General features: G+C 45.5%; 1 protein-coding gene across 2 annotated transcripts in view; it reads left to right on the forward strand.

Annotated features, from left to right (window-relative positions):
- Positions 1–955: 955 nt before the first annotated feature.
- The window catches only part of ZNF652 (zinc finger protein 652), a 56,525-nt gene continuing 43,213 nt past the window's right edge, over positions 956–14,267 (forward strand). The window contains exons 1-2 of one of the 2 annotated variants that reach the window (XM_023243410.2): positions 956–1,245; positions 5,614–5,673. The gene's annotated coding sequence lies outside the window, so the exon portion shown is untranslated. The remainder of the gene's footprint in view (positions 1,246–5,613; positions 5,674–14,267) is intronic. The other variant, XM_023243408.2, reaches the window with a different exon arrangement.

Here is a 14,267-nt window from a genome sequence, read left to right on the forward strand (position 1 = left end):
CAAGCACTTGTAATTATGATCACCCGCTCTTGGCTCTGAACTTGGATAAATGCTACCTTGTTAGCTAATAGTACCATTAATTATATTAATGATTAATAGCTAATTAGTCATAATGCTGTAATCCTTTCAATGGAGGGCTCCTTTCTTATAGCAGTTCTCTGCCTCAAGCACACACGCATCCCCTTCCCTATTCCTGGCCGCAGAACAAACGTGGCTCTAAGTTGGTATTTCTGACCACTCCGGCAATCTCTAAATTTCTCCAGCGTTTACTAGCTGTCCCATCTATCTAGTGAACGACCACTTCTGCTTATATTTTTACCTCCTTTATTTCTGTCCTCTGTCACTCACACTACCCTCCAGGAACAGAGGCCGCAGTCAAGATTTTTTTTTTTTTTTTTTTTAATTTCATAAGCCAAGGGCTCTTTTACTTCTGAGTCTCCCTGGGGCCCGCTTTCCTACTTGGGTCCCCCTTCTTCACTTTACCTTCCCCTGAATCCTCACCCGCCCCTACTTCGAGGAGGCTCACACCCTCTGCCCCAAGCTCCCTCCCACTCTGCGACTTGGCTTCCTTTCAGCAACCACGCCCCCAGACCCAGGGAGGGCGGCGCGCACGCGCAGTCCACGCCTTTACCTGGGCGCTCGGCAGTGGGCGGAGTGGGGGAGGGCGGGGGTGGAGCGGGAGCCGGCGGTTATCTGGGCGGCGGGGCGCTCACATTGTGGCAGCGGGGAGAAAAGGTGCGCCGGGGCCGGCCCGAGGGGGCTGCGCATGCGCGCCGCCGCGCCCAGCGGCCGGGATGCCAGGGGGGCGGGCGGAGGGAGGTGTCGGCTCCCCGTTGGGCGGGGGGGCGGGCGAGGGACGGGGCCGCGGGCGCGCGCGCGCTCTCGCCGCCGCTCGCCCTCCCTCCCTGCCCCCGGCTCCGCACACACAACCACACACGCACACCCCCTCCCCTGCCTCCCTCCCCGCGCGCCGCCCGCCCCGCCGGCCCCGCTCGCCCTCGCGCGCTCGGAAGGGAGTCGCGAGACGTCGGAGCGGCGGCCACGTAGCGCTGCGGCGGCGGCGGCGGCGGCGGCGGCGGCCGAGGCCGGGTCTGCGGAGCGGCCCTGAGGACAGACGTTGGGCGGGGGGGAGGGGCCGGCCCGGCCGGCGGTTGTTACTCGAGCGCCGCGGCTACAGGCCCCCCGCCGCAGGATGGACCGCCGAGGCGGCGGTCGGGGCGGCGGAGGCGGAGGCGGCCGGCCAGGGTGAGTAGGGGCCCCTGCCCCCCACGCACACGCCACAGTCGCGGCTGCGCCCCTTGCAGCAGCCCTTCCTCTCCGCCGCCCGCCGGGCCGGCCGGGGCTCGGGCGCCGGGTTAACCCTTCGCCGAGGCAGCTGCGTGCGCTAGGCCGGAGCAGCCCCCATCCGGCGGGGAGGCCCGGGGCGCTGCGCTCCTCCGGCCGCGAGCTCGGGCCGGGGGCGCCCGCTCCTGCTCCTTCGCCCCCTCGCTCCCGGACCCGGGCCGGGCTCCAGTTTTGCAGAGAGCCCGCTCGCCCCGAGGCCCGAGGGGAGGCTGGGGTTGCCTGGGTTAGCGGGCCGAGGGAGGTTTGCACCGGTCCTCCTGCGAGCCTTCCCCTGCCCTGCAGCTGGTGGCTTGCACCCACTGCCTCCCCGGCCCTGCGGCTGCGCCCAAACCTCCAACCCCCGGAGTATTGTGCCGCCTGAGATAAAATGCATCCAGTGTATACCCGCCCAGCACTCACCCCAGAGGGTAATGCAGACCTTTCTCCTCCCCCACCTCCTCCACCCCTCCAATCAGGCTCTACTTAAGATTCTTAGATGGGAGACACTGAAGGTAGTGACACCCCCGTTACATCTGCGCGGAACATGTTCATTGTCGAGGGATGTCTCCTGTAGAAATGATAAATGCCCCTGCCTCACCCTCGAAGTCTGTCTTCACGATTTGAGATCCCATATGCTGTTCTTTGAAGAGGGCCAGTCTTTGATCACATCTAGTACATCCCTCCCCCACAACACACACACACGCGCACACACACACACTTCCTGATTGCCAGAGCAGCCCCTGTCATCGCGGATCCATTGTCAGGAATGGCTTGTGCCAATCAAAGGAATGTGCTCTTGCCTTTGGAAAAGGATTCTTTCCACAACCATGTCCTCAGGATGTTCCTGCGTGAGTCTGTCTCTGATTGTCCCCATGTTCAAGCGTCGTTATCAGAGTATTTTGCTGATAGGCATCTCCTGTGTACCCTCAGTAATCACTGAGTGGTGCTTTTTTCCTCAGTTGATGAGATACATAGGGTGTGTGGGTATTTCATTTATTTTGTGATGAGGTTTAACATCAGTCGTCAAGGTGCAGTAAATAAATAGGGTAATAATTTGGGGAAGAATGTGTATTTTTTTCCAGAGATGGCCAGGCCTGTATTGTTCTGGGAATGGCAACTAGCACATGCTTTGTTGACAACATGTGTATGCGTAAGGAATGAGGGGCCGGCGTGTGTGTGTGTGTGTGTGTGTGTGTGTGTGTGTGTGTGTGTTGAATGCAGGTGATGTTCCCGCCTCGGGCTGATTTGAGAGTGGTCAACTGAACTGTGATGGTCGGGACTGGCAGGGCATCTTGGTTGCCTGTATCAGGACTGTGCACATGTATTCAGATAGATACTACCTTTAGTATAATTTTGTTTAAAATGTGCACCTCTGAGTTGTAGGGATTCTGGAAATGTCTGCTTCAGCGGTTCTTAACCTTTCTGTGGGGTCACCGAAGCCTTTAGGGGCTGTCTTCTTAGTGAAAGAGACACACACAATTTTGTATGCGATTACAGTCCCCTTGAAGCTAGCCCTGGGACCTCAGGTTAAGATCTATATTATGCAAAAGTGAAAGGAACTTGAGTTCTGTGTTTTGTTTCCCAAGGTTTGGCATTACAGTACTTTGGTTCTGAGCAGCAAGCTCAGATAACAAAGTGGATTATGTATGTATCCTTGTGTTTTGTTCCTTGATTACAGGGGGTCACGTATTTGTAAGGCATCATTCCCTGTCTTCCTGTAAGAAGGAGATGTGCGAATTTCAGAAAAAGTTACAACTGGAGTCAAAACAATTTGTCCCAATGTGACCAATGGATGATGCATGCTCCTTGCACCGTATTCTAAATGCAGCACATTTCAGCATCAAAGTCGGTGGTCTGTTTCATGATGACTATCCGGAATGTTTATGTGTTGATTGAGGTTGATTTGATTTCTTAAAAGAAGGCTTGATCATTCCCATAGTAGAGCACCTTCTCCGTGCAGAGTTTTTCCACCTTTATTAAATACGATTTCATGTCTTCATTCAGGGTGGCACTGCCGTCAGAATCATCTTCTTTTAAAGTTTTGTTTTAATGGAAAGATCTGAGCTGCAGTTAGGGAATTCGGTCTCCGTGTTTAGAACTTAGAACTGGAGAGTAACGTTGCACCATCCTGGGATAAATATCAGCTATTCTTGTTTAAATCACTCTGCATCCAGCTTTTGCCTTCTGATTATATTTCAACCAAGAGAGATTTATTCCAGCTTGTGATCGTGCTGTGATGGGCAGTGACATTAAAGGAACACAGGCCCCGGCTTTCTGGGAGCTTCCATTTCCAACAATATTTTTTACATAAAGAATCCTTTGAGACCTTCATATTTTTTGCGTTTTGGGGGTTCTGAGAGGCCGAGGAATTCATGGTATTAACAGCTTTTTGGAAGGCAAGGGAGCCTTGGAATCTTGCAAAGAACCTGTTCCACACACCTGAAGAATAGCATTTATTCTAATAATTATGCCGTGTACCCTATGAAGTTTGAAAGCATGCTGAGATTGCAAATATTGCACTTTTTATTATCTCATAAACATGCTTGAAGTGGCTTGTATTACAGGCTTGTTTTTTATATTTTTTTGTTCATGTCATGCCTGAAGTTTTACTGTCGGAAATTATTTGCCTATCCTAAGCCCAGACCATCTCAGAGTTGCAAATATGTTACTTTTCTTTGTCAGCCTAGTGTAGTGCCAGATCGTTAAAATCTCAGGGGGGCAGTGTGCTTCCTTGATTGAATATTGCTGCACGGCTTCTAACTAGTCGCTTACCTAGTTAAACACCCACACACCGCAGAGCAGCTGATCCTGTAACACCTATGGCTGTGAGACCGGAGTTCTGACTGCCAGATTCAGAGCTTGGAAGGGTGGGAAACAGTCGCCTAGCAGTGGGACGCTTAAGGAGTAGTAGCGCCAGCAGGTCACTCATTAATACAAACAGCTTGCTTTAGCTTCTTCAACACCCTTCTTCAGACACCCTTCCCTTAGGACGTTTCAGATCAGCAGCTCCTACTCAAGGGAGACAGCACCTACTTTCCGCAACTGTGGCCTCAAGATCCGAGTCGCGACGCCCAGAGCCGGTTCCATTTCTGCTCTGAGTATGGGAAGTAATCTTGTAGTGTGGTAAGACGGTACTTTTCAAGCCTGTAGAAAAAAGTTGATCAGCAGCGCTGCTGATGGGATTTTGCTTTTGAATTGTCTGGAGCCTGTCGAAGAAGTAAACTGTGAAAGCCAACGGTTTAAAAAAAAAAAAAATCACCCTTCACTCCAGGGTTTTAGCAGTTACTGGCTGTATGGCAGTGGGCGTATCACCTTGATCTCTCTGGCCTCAGTTACCTCACCAGGAGAATGGGATTTGTTATGAAGATTAGAGATGCTGTGTGCAAGCTTCTGGCAGTTCCTGGCGCGTGTACCTGTTAAGGAGGCAGTAAATGGCAGGAATGGCTGATGTGGGAACATACGGATCATTCTGGTTTGCAAGAGGTCCTGTGTTTCACTTGTGCCGATTTGGGAGGAAAAAATTGCAAATATTTGACTTGGAGCACACCGAAGTCTTGCAGGTGCGGTGTGCTTATTGGAACTTCGATTCGTGGCTCTGTGGCCGGCTGAATGTGGTGGAGACCGTAAGACTTAGCTCCAGTGTCTACAGCGCCATCCGCAGGCCGTGCTTGTTTTAAGCGTGTTCAGAGCTTCTGTGGTGAAAGGGGTGTTTCAGGACGTGAACGTATCTCGGTGCGTTCTGTGTCCAGAGTTGAATCATGTGCAAAGCCTTGTGTAAATTGCCACGGCTCACGTAAGCCGTAAAGTGCTTGGTAGAATCAGTGAAGACATCAGACGCTTATTTTAGTTAATCTGTTTGTTTATAGAGCAGTTAGGTTTGATTTTAAGAAACACTTAGGGACATTCTCTCCTGAAGAATCCCCACTGCTCATCTGAGGTTTTGATCATAAACTGTCATTAGGGTTATAAGTCTGACTGCCTTAGGCATTTTTTGCTTCGGTGGGTGAAGGAAAGAACAGTCAAGTCGCCTTACCTGTCAGATTTTATCAACTCTCTACTTTTGGCCTGTACGTACAGATTGTGTGTGTGTATCCCTAGCCTTGTTTTTAGCCCCAAAGGTGGTTTTGTAAAAATAGGACATTTTTTTGCCTCTTTAAAACATAGGGTAAGAGATTGATTACTTTGAAAAGTAGATTCGAGGGCATGTGTACGGTTCTATTCGGTGCACAGAGCTTTGAAAATAGAATTTCTTGGGCTCCATAGAATTAAATTATTCTGTCATTTTTGCAGGATATCGTTGTGATAAGCCAGCGAACCCGCAAGAGTTACGTAGAGACTTTTCAGAATAAGGTAGGCACATCAGTAATGCATTAGGATTTACCTCAAGGGAATCTGTTAATCCCTGTTTTCTTTTATTATTGAGCCACCTAGGGGCTTTCCCATCAATGGAAATCTAGTGTTGGATTGCTGATAAAGAGGGATTGGCAAATAATGGCCTTAGATTTGCCTTAGGTTTTGCAGAACACTTGAAAAAATGTAATCTTGGCCAGATGTATAATAATTAGAGGACTCGCGCCAGGTGAGCCCGGACTGACTAAACAAATAAAATTGGGATGATTGAGCTACGTGTTTTTTTCTCAACCAGACTACGTTTTGCTAAGTAAACTTTCTCTGGGGACGAGGGTGCTGTTTTTCTTTTTTTTCTTTTTAATTGTTTTAAATGTTTTATTTGATTTTTTAAGAGGCAGAGAGGGACAGTTCATGAGCAGGGGAGGGGCAGAGAGAGAGGGAGGGAGACACAGAATCAATCGGAGGCAGGCTCCAGGCCCTGAGCTGTCAGCACAGAGCCCGACGCGGGGCTCGAACTCGTGAACTGGGAGATCGTGACCTGAGCTGAAGTCGGACGCTCGACCGACTGAGCCACCCCAGGCGCGCCTATTTTTCTTTTAACTGTTGTTTTTCCTGGTGTGCTGGCGTCACGGGGCCTAGTGGAGAGCGAGGTGCTTCTGAACGTTTCTTGGTAAACCAGTCCGTGTGGTGAGAAGGGGTTGTTGGAAGGGAACAGAGATAGAAACGAGGCAGGGTGCGGCTCCATTGCCTGACTCCGGGGTCTTGCTCTGCATGTGGCATCCGAGGGTCAGTACTCTCAGCCGGAGTTATTTCATAAGGGTAAAAACCGTGTTGGGTGATTCCCTTTTGTCTTGGATGCTAGTGAAGGATATAGTCGTGAAGAGCTTTGGAATTTAGACTTTTCAGCTTTGGAATTTTGATTCGGTTTTGGGGATTCAGTGGCGTATAACTTCTTAATTACCCCGTGTGGCCTACGAAATGAGTATAAGCAGGCCCTCATGAATTGTTTTCGTCCTTTCAAATGTGCCATTTTAACGTGTCTCAAGTCACGTCAGTGGCCTGTGGACATTGACACATATGATAAAGTGTTGGGTTTTTGGAGGAGGTGAGGAGTGTGTGTGTGTGTGTGTGTGTGTGTGTGTGCGCGCGCGCGCGCACGCTGTTTCAGTTGTACGGATAAATCTGTGTTTTTTTTTACCCAGTTCCTCCTAAGAGGAGGGGATTTGAAGTTCCCTTGCCTGAAAGATCCTTATAGAGAGCCGTGCACCTTTCTTTGTAGCCTCCAGAGCAGACAGAGTCCTCCAAATAAACTCAACACAAGTTTGGAAAAAACCTACATGTCCATCTGTATAGAAGTTGGGTAGATAAGCTAGGGTATGTTCACGCAGCAGGGTAAATTTTATAGCCGTAAAAAAGAATGAGAAAACCACGTATGGCTGTGGAAAATCTCTAAGCGGTGTATAAGTGGAGTACAGGATGTGCTCATTTGATTTGTGTGTGGTGTCCTTCACTCAAAATTATGTTTATAACATTCACTCTTACTTTCGCGTGTAATAACTCATTTTGCCTCACGTAATATTCAGTTGCATATACTGTAATAACGTATTTGTCCATTCTCCCATTGATGGGCATTTGGATTATTTCTGGTCTTGGCTCTCGTGAGTCGTGGTGCTCTATCCGCTATACTTTCTTCTTAAAATGTTTGATCCATGCGGATGTATACCTACTAAATAATTTTTTTTTTAATTTAAAAAAGTGTCCCTCACCTCTCCGGAGGGAAATGATAATGCCCTATTTTAAATTACATTTTGAAATATTTAGTGGGACAGAGTGATTTCAAACCATTTTTTAAATGGTTTGAAATTTTCAAACCTAGCTTGGAGTTTTACCATATTAAGAGAATTCTGAAGTCAGTCTACAAGCAAACCCTATGTATTTTCATCCTAAAAGAGGGGCTTAATGTGACAGAATAGGTCTTAAAAACAGTTACATCTCTTGAAAGGTTTGTCTTTGTAACTGCTAAATATTTCTTTTACTGCTTCATTGCAGAATATTCATATAATAATCCTTCTTGCATTGCTAGTTATTAAAAGTGTTTACTTAATATTTTGATAACCGTGGTATAATTAAACTTTTTGGAAACTCGGGGTTTTAAACACATAGCAACAGGAGAAATTTACTGAAACACAGTTAACCTGGTGTTGAATATTTTGAAATTTGGTCGCCCTGCCGGGTTGGTCGGTGGAATGTAATTGTATGTGCCCACGAACCATAATAACTGCTGAGGCGTCGTCATTTCCATTGAAAACTGCATTTGATCACATTTTTTTTTTTTGCTGTAATTGCAGTATTGCCATTTTCTCCCTCTTACTGCCCAAACGTGGAAATCACGATTAAAATACAAATTTATAAAGCAGTAGTTCAACCAAGGGCGATTTTACCTCCAGGAGATACTCTGCAAGGTCTGGAGATAGCTCTGATTTGACATAAGGAGGCCCTGGGCCGGGGGGTGGGGGGGGGGGGGAGCGGTGGGGCTACTGGCCAGACATGCGGCTAAACATGCTACAGGGCCCAGGACGGCCCCTCATAACAAAGAATGATCTCTCTGCTCTAACACGTCAGCCGCGCTGGAGTTGAGAAACACTGCTATGAGGCACCTCACTGAGCTGATGCTACGAGGCAGGTAGCAATTTTAGCATTGACTTTGTTGGATTTAGCACACCGAAGTCACATTTAGTTTATTTAGTCTACAAAAGAAATAAGCTAGGTAGTTTTCTAAACTGTAATAAGGTTTTATTATTATTATTTTACTTATTTATTTATTTTTAGTTTATTATTTTGAGAGAGAGTGCACGCGCACATGAGCAGGGGAGAGGCAGAGAGAGAATCCCAAGCAGGCTCCGAGCTGTCAGCCTGGAGTCCAGTGCAGGGCTTGAACTTAGGAGCCTTGAGATCATGACCTGAGCCGAAATCCAAAAGTGCCACGCGTCACCAATTGAACCACCCAGGCGCTCCCAAAGCAGACACATTTTAACTTTTCTGATCCTAATAGGTATCTCATTCTGCTCCAAAAGAAAATATTTGCTTGACATAAGGTGTTTAAAAAAAAAAATTTTTTTATGTTTATTTATTTTTGAGAGTGAGAGTGAGAGAGCGTGAGAGAGGGAGACCCAGAATCCAAAGCAGGCTCCAGGCTCTGAGCTGTCAGCACAGAGCCCGACGCGGGGCTTGAACTCACAGACCGCGAGATCATGACCTGAGCCGAAGTCGGACACCTAACCGACTGAGCCACCCAGGCGCCCCTATATAAAATATATTTAAATCTTGTAAGTTAAACTTAATGTTGCTCAGTGACAACAATGTTCAAATTAAATTTGGAAAATACATGCATAGTATAAAATTTTTCTACTTCCATGTGGCTGGTTTCTTCCTGTCAGGTCGTGGTAAAGGACGTGTACACTTGTGCCCCTGTTCCACCTTGTCGGGTATTGTAACGATGTCCAAGAGGTAGTTTGTTCTGCCTCCCATTCTCTCTCTGCCCTTTTCATCAGCTCCAGTGGAAAGTTAGATTTTTTTCTTTGAGGATGACTTCTGTCTCTAAGGTCAGGTGGTGAACAGGTTTTAGTGAACACTAAAAAGATTTGTCCACAGAGGCCAGATGTTGCAGAATTGGACCGTTCTCCATCTAAAACTGTTTGTTGAGTTCCCCATAGCGCTCTTTCTCAAACTTTCTGACCGTGACCCACAGTAAAAAGCAGTGCGTGTGTGGTCATGTGTGTTCTCTCACATTGAGTACCCCTACCCGCAGCTGAAGCAAGATTTCATGAAACAGTGCTTACCTTATTTGTGAAGCATTCTGTTGTGTGTGTGTGTTTTTTTTAATTCTATTTCATTTAAAAAAATTGGGTTGGGTCGGGCAGTTTGAAAATCACCTCCCTATATCGTCCTTAACAAAAAGCATTTTTTTTTAATGTTTACTCATTATTGACAGACCGAGCATGAGCAGGGGAGGGGCAGAGAGAGGGGGAGACACAGAATCGGAGGAAGCAGGCTCCAGGCTCGAACTGTCTGCACAGAGCCCGACGCGGGGCTCGAACCCCCTGACTGCGAGATCGTGACCTGAGCCGAAGTCAGACACTTGACCCGCTGAGCCCCCCCCCGGGCGCCCCATATAGAAAGGTATTTTTAACTGTATAGTATAACTTTCTTTAACACAGAGCCTGGTTTAGACAATCATTTGCTTATGTAGAATGAGTACAGAATAAACGTATAGCAAGGACTCAGTGGTGAGTGTTTACTTCTGTGTGAAAATCAGACTCCAGGGTCGAACTGTGTTTCAGAGACCGCCCTATCAGAAAAGCACTTATCAGGGGCGCCTGGGTGGTGCAGTCGGTTAAGCGTCCGACTTCAGCCAGGTCACGATCTCGCGGTCCGGGAGTTCGAGCCCCGCGTCGGGCTCTGTGCTGACAGCTCAGAGCCTGGAGCCTGTTTCAGATTCTGTGTCTCCCTCTCTCTCTGCCCCTCCCCCGTTCATGCTCTGTCTCTCTCTGTCCCCAAAAATAAATAAACGTTGAAAAAAAAATTTTTTTTAAAAAGAAAAGCACTTATCAGAACCTCGTTCTCCAGAAGGATAAAAACTTAAAAGTTACATGGTTGGCATTGTCTTTCATTTCTGTACCCAAAGTTATATATAGTGTCTGTATTTTTGCTCCTTATCAACCTTTACAAAGCACTTGCCATGTAATCCTCATATAACCCTTTGAGGTAGTGTATTATTACCCCATTTTACCAGCAGGGAAATTGAGACAAAGTGAGGTTATGTAACTTGCCAAGTTAAATATGTTCTTTTCTTGGCAATGAGATTTTATAAGAAAGGACCCATTAAATCATTTTATTTTGCTCATTAAAAACTGAAGTTTAAAAAAACCGAATTTAAAAGCCCAGAAATATTTCTGACTTTCAGAACCCAGAGACTGCGTAAGGCATTCGTTTTAATTTTTAAGTTCATGTACAGTGACATTGACACTTCGGTACGTGTACAGTTCTGTGAACATTAGTACATGTTATGGACTCGTGTAACTGCTGCCACAGTCAGGAGACAGAACGGTTCCGTTGTCTGGAAACACTCCTGCCGCAGTGCACTCCCCCACCCTCCGAACCTGGCAGCCGTTGATCTGTTGTTCATCGTGAGTGTTTTCTCTTGTGGAGAGTGTTACCTAAATGGGATCATACCGCGTGTAACCCTTTGAGATTGCTTTTAGCATAATACCTTTGAGATTCGTCCTAGTTTTTGTAGGTATCAACATTTTGCTCCTTTTTATTGCCAAGTAATATTCTGTCCTATTCTGTGGATGGATCGCACTGTTTTTCCATTCACCTGTTGAAGGACGTTTGGATTGTTTCCAGTTTTTGGTGATTCTAAGCAAAGCCTCCGTAAACGCTCACAGACGGCTTTCAGAGCGACTAAGTTTTCATTTCTCTAGAGTGCATACCTAGGAACAGGGTTGCTGGGTCACGTAGTGTGTATGTCCGGTCTGTTTTCCAGAGTCAACGTGCTCCTTTGCATCCCCACCAGAAACCTGAGAGTTCCAGTTCTGCATCTCTGTCAGCACCTAATAATGGTCAACATTTTTTTATTTTAGTCATCATTTGGAGCCTTATGACCAGAATCTGGGTAGTAGGCCCAGCTCTACTGTCAGCTAGCTGTTGACCTTTAAAGGAGCCATTTAACTTTTCTGAGCCTCTGTTTCCTGGTCTCTCTTATAACCGAGAATATCGAATGGGCTGTAAGTTCTCCTGCAGTTCCCAAATCCATTGATATGGAACGAGAAGTCCTTGATAAGAGGACAGATTTGTGTTTGCTTGTGCAGAAAAAGCCTACTGACCCGTCTTCTGAGCTAAAGTAAGAACACTGTAAGCAGTATACATATTTATAAATAGAATCCATATGAAATTACTTGATATTTATAACTATAGTCGTTTGGAGCTAAACGTGACATTGTGATGGTGTGTGTCACATCTATAAGCAACAGTCATGTAGCTAATGTTACAGTTAACGTTGGCAGCCTATAATCTTTTGGCTAATGTTGGATATTTTTATATTGTAATTATTCCTTAGCTCTCTAGGGTTACAGTTTGCGAAATTTAATAGCAAATACTTTGCCGTTTTCTTTTTCTTTTCTTTTTTTTTTTTCTTTTTCTTTTCTTTTTTTTTTTTTTTGAGAGAGAGAGCATGTGAGTGTGAGCAGGGCTGGGGCAGAGGGAGAGGAAGAGAGGCAGGGAAGGAGAGAATCTTAAGCAGGCCCCATGCCCAGCGCAGAGCCCAACTCGGGGCTCGATCCCAGGAAGACGAGATCATGACTTGAGCTGAAATTGAGAGTCAGGCACTTAACCAGCTGAGCCTCCCAGGTGCCCAGAGGATCACTTTTTAAAAAAGATTACGTATTTAGCTACTTGTCCTTAATGACTTTTTTTTTGAGTAGGAGCCAAATTGCCTCGATATAGCATTAAAAAAAATAGCTTTATTATTTTTCTAAAGAATTGTACATGCTTATTTAAAACTAGGTAAGGATTTCAGAAAAATACAAAGAAAAGAAGTATCTCCTTCCCCATCCTTACTCTATCCTGAGATATCTCTCGGTATGACTGTACAAGACATACTTGTAAGGACATGGTTTTACATTAATGAGATGACATGAGCCGGCTCTTTAGTCTTTTTTTTTTTTTTTTCTGATGTGGACATACTTCAGTGTTAAATAATATAAATCCATATCACATCTGGATGGCTACGTAGTATGCTGGTGTCTGTGTGTACCATTATTTATGTGTCAAGCTTTTTTGTTATAATAAATAATGCTACAGTGAATGCCCTTGTATACACATCTTTTTATGTTTGTGGCATTATCTTCTCATGGTGAATTCCTTGATGGCTAGGTCCAAAAGAATGCACACGTCACACTTAGGAAAATAGCACTGAACCCCTCTAAGGAAGGTTACTCCCTGCTTAGACAGTCTGCTGTGCCAGGTAATGTCATACATCAGGCTATTTGGGCATTAGCCAGTTTGGGATTAAAGCCATAAAACATATGTACACATGTTTGTACATGGGTCCTGCTGAACAAAACCAGCCCATTCGCTAATTGACAGTCTTTGCCAAGTAAACCTGAGAATGTTTAAAAACATCAAAGCCTTAAAAAACAAAGTTTAAAAATTACTTTGGAGAAAAGTTAACTGATAAAGCAACCTGCTTTTTGAATTCAAAGGGAATCTTTTAATTAAAGTGATCATAAATAACTCAATTTGTGTTATTCCAGTAAGTTCTGTTAAACATTTTTTAAAAATAATTTTTAAATTTTGGAATAATTTTAGGCTTTCAGAAAAATTGTAGAAAGAGTATTTGTAGACTCCTCATCCAGTTCCCCTTACTGTTAAGTTCTTACATAACCATGTTAAAGTCTTACATAAACTAAGGAAACAACATTGGTATATTACTATCAACTCCATATTTAACCCAGAGTTCACTAGTTCATCAACAACTATCCTTTCTCTATTTGGAAACATCCTAAATCAGGCTTTTAAACTCTGTGCTTAAATGAACTTGAATATCTGTTCATAGGTTAATGTTAGTCATACATTGTATGTACCATACGTAATGTGTCTGGGTCTGTATTTAGACAAATATAACTCGTCTTTAGCACTAATATCTCTGAAAGTTATCTTTTGACATTTACAGACACTTTTGCCCAAGGCCATTTTAAGGTAAACTTGAAGATTTTTTTCTCTACCCGTCTGTGTTGCATATAGAAATATGGGGTGTCTGGGTGGCTCAGTTGGTTAAGCGTCTGACTCTTGATTTTGGCTCAGGTCATGATCATGCGGTTCGTGAGTTCGAGCCCCACTTCGGGCTTGCACTAACGGTGTGGAGCCTGTTGGGGATTCTCTCTCTCCCTCTCTGCCCTTACCCCACTCATGCGCTCGCTCTCTCTCTCTCTTTCTCTCTCTCTCTCAAACTTTTAAAATAAAAGTAAGAAAAGAAATACAATCTATAACATGGATGAGTGTAACTCTTGCACAGGGGTACCCTTTCCGATATAGTTACGAGTTGCTGTCTCCAGGAGCATGTGAAAAATAGCCATCTTTTGTTTACTGGGAAATTAACTTGTCTCTTTTTTTTTTTTTTTAATTTTTTTTTCAACGTTTATTTATTTTTGGGACAGAGAGAGACAGAGCATGAATGGGGGAGGGGCAGACAGAGAGGGAGACACAGAATCGGAAACAGGCTCCAGGCTCCGAGCCATCAGCCCAGAGCCTGACGCGGGGCTCGAACTCCCGGACCGTGAGATCGTGACCTGGCTGAAGTCGGACGCCCAACCGACTGCGCCACCCAGGCGCCCCTTAACTTGTCTCTTAATCGCAGGTAGTGGTCACCAGTCTACGCTGCCTATAATGTCTGTAATGACTGGCTCTGAGAGAATTTTAAGTATTAGGTGGTTCTTTAAACGTTTTTTTTTTTTTTTTAATGTTTATTTATTTTTGAGAGAGACAGAGACAGAATGGGAGTGGGTTAGGGGCAGAGAGAGAGGGAGACACGGAAA

This window comes from Felis catus, chromosome E1 (assembly GCF_018350175.1).
Source record: "Felis catus isolate Fca126 chromosome E1, F.catus_Fca126_mat1.0, whole genome shotgun sequence".
Classification (NCBI taxonomy): Eukaryota; Metazoa; Chordata; class Mammalia; order Carnivora; family Felidae; genus Felis; species Felis catus.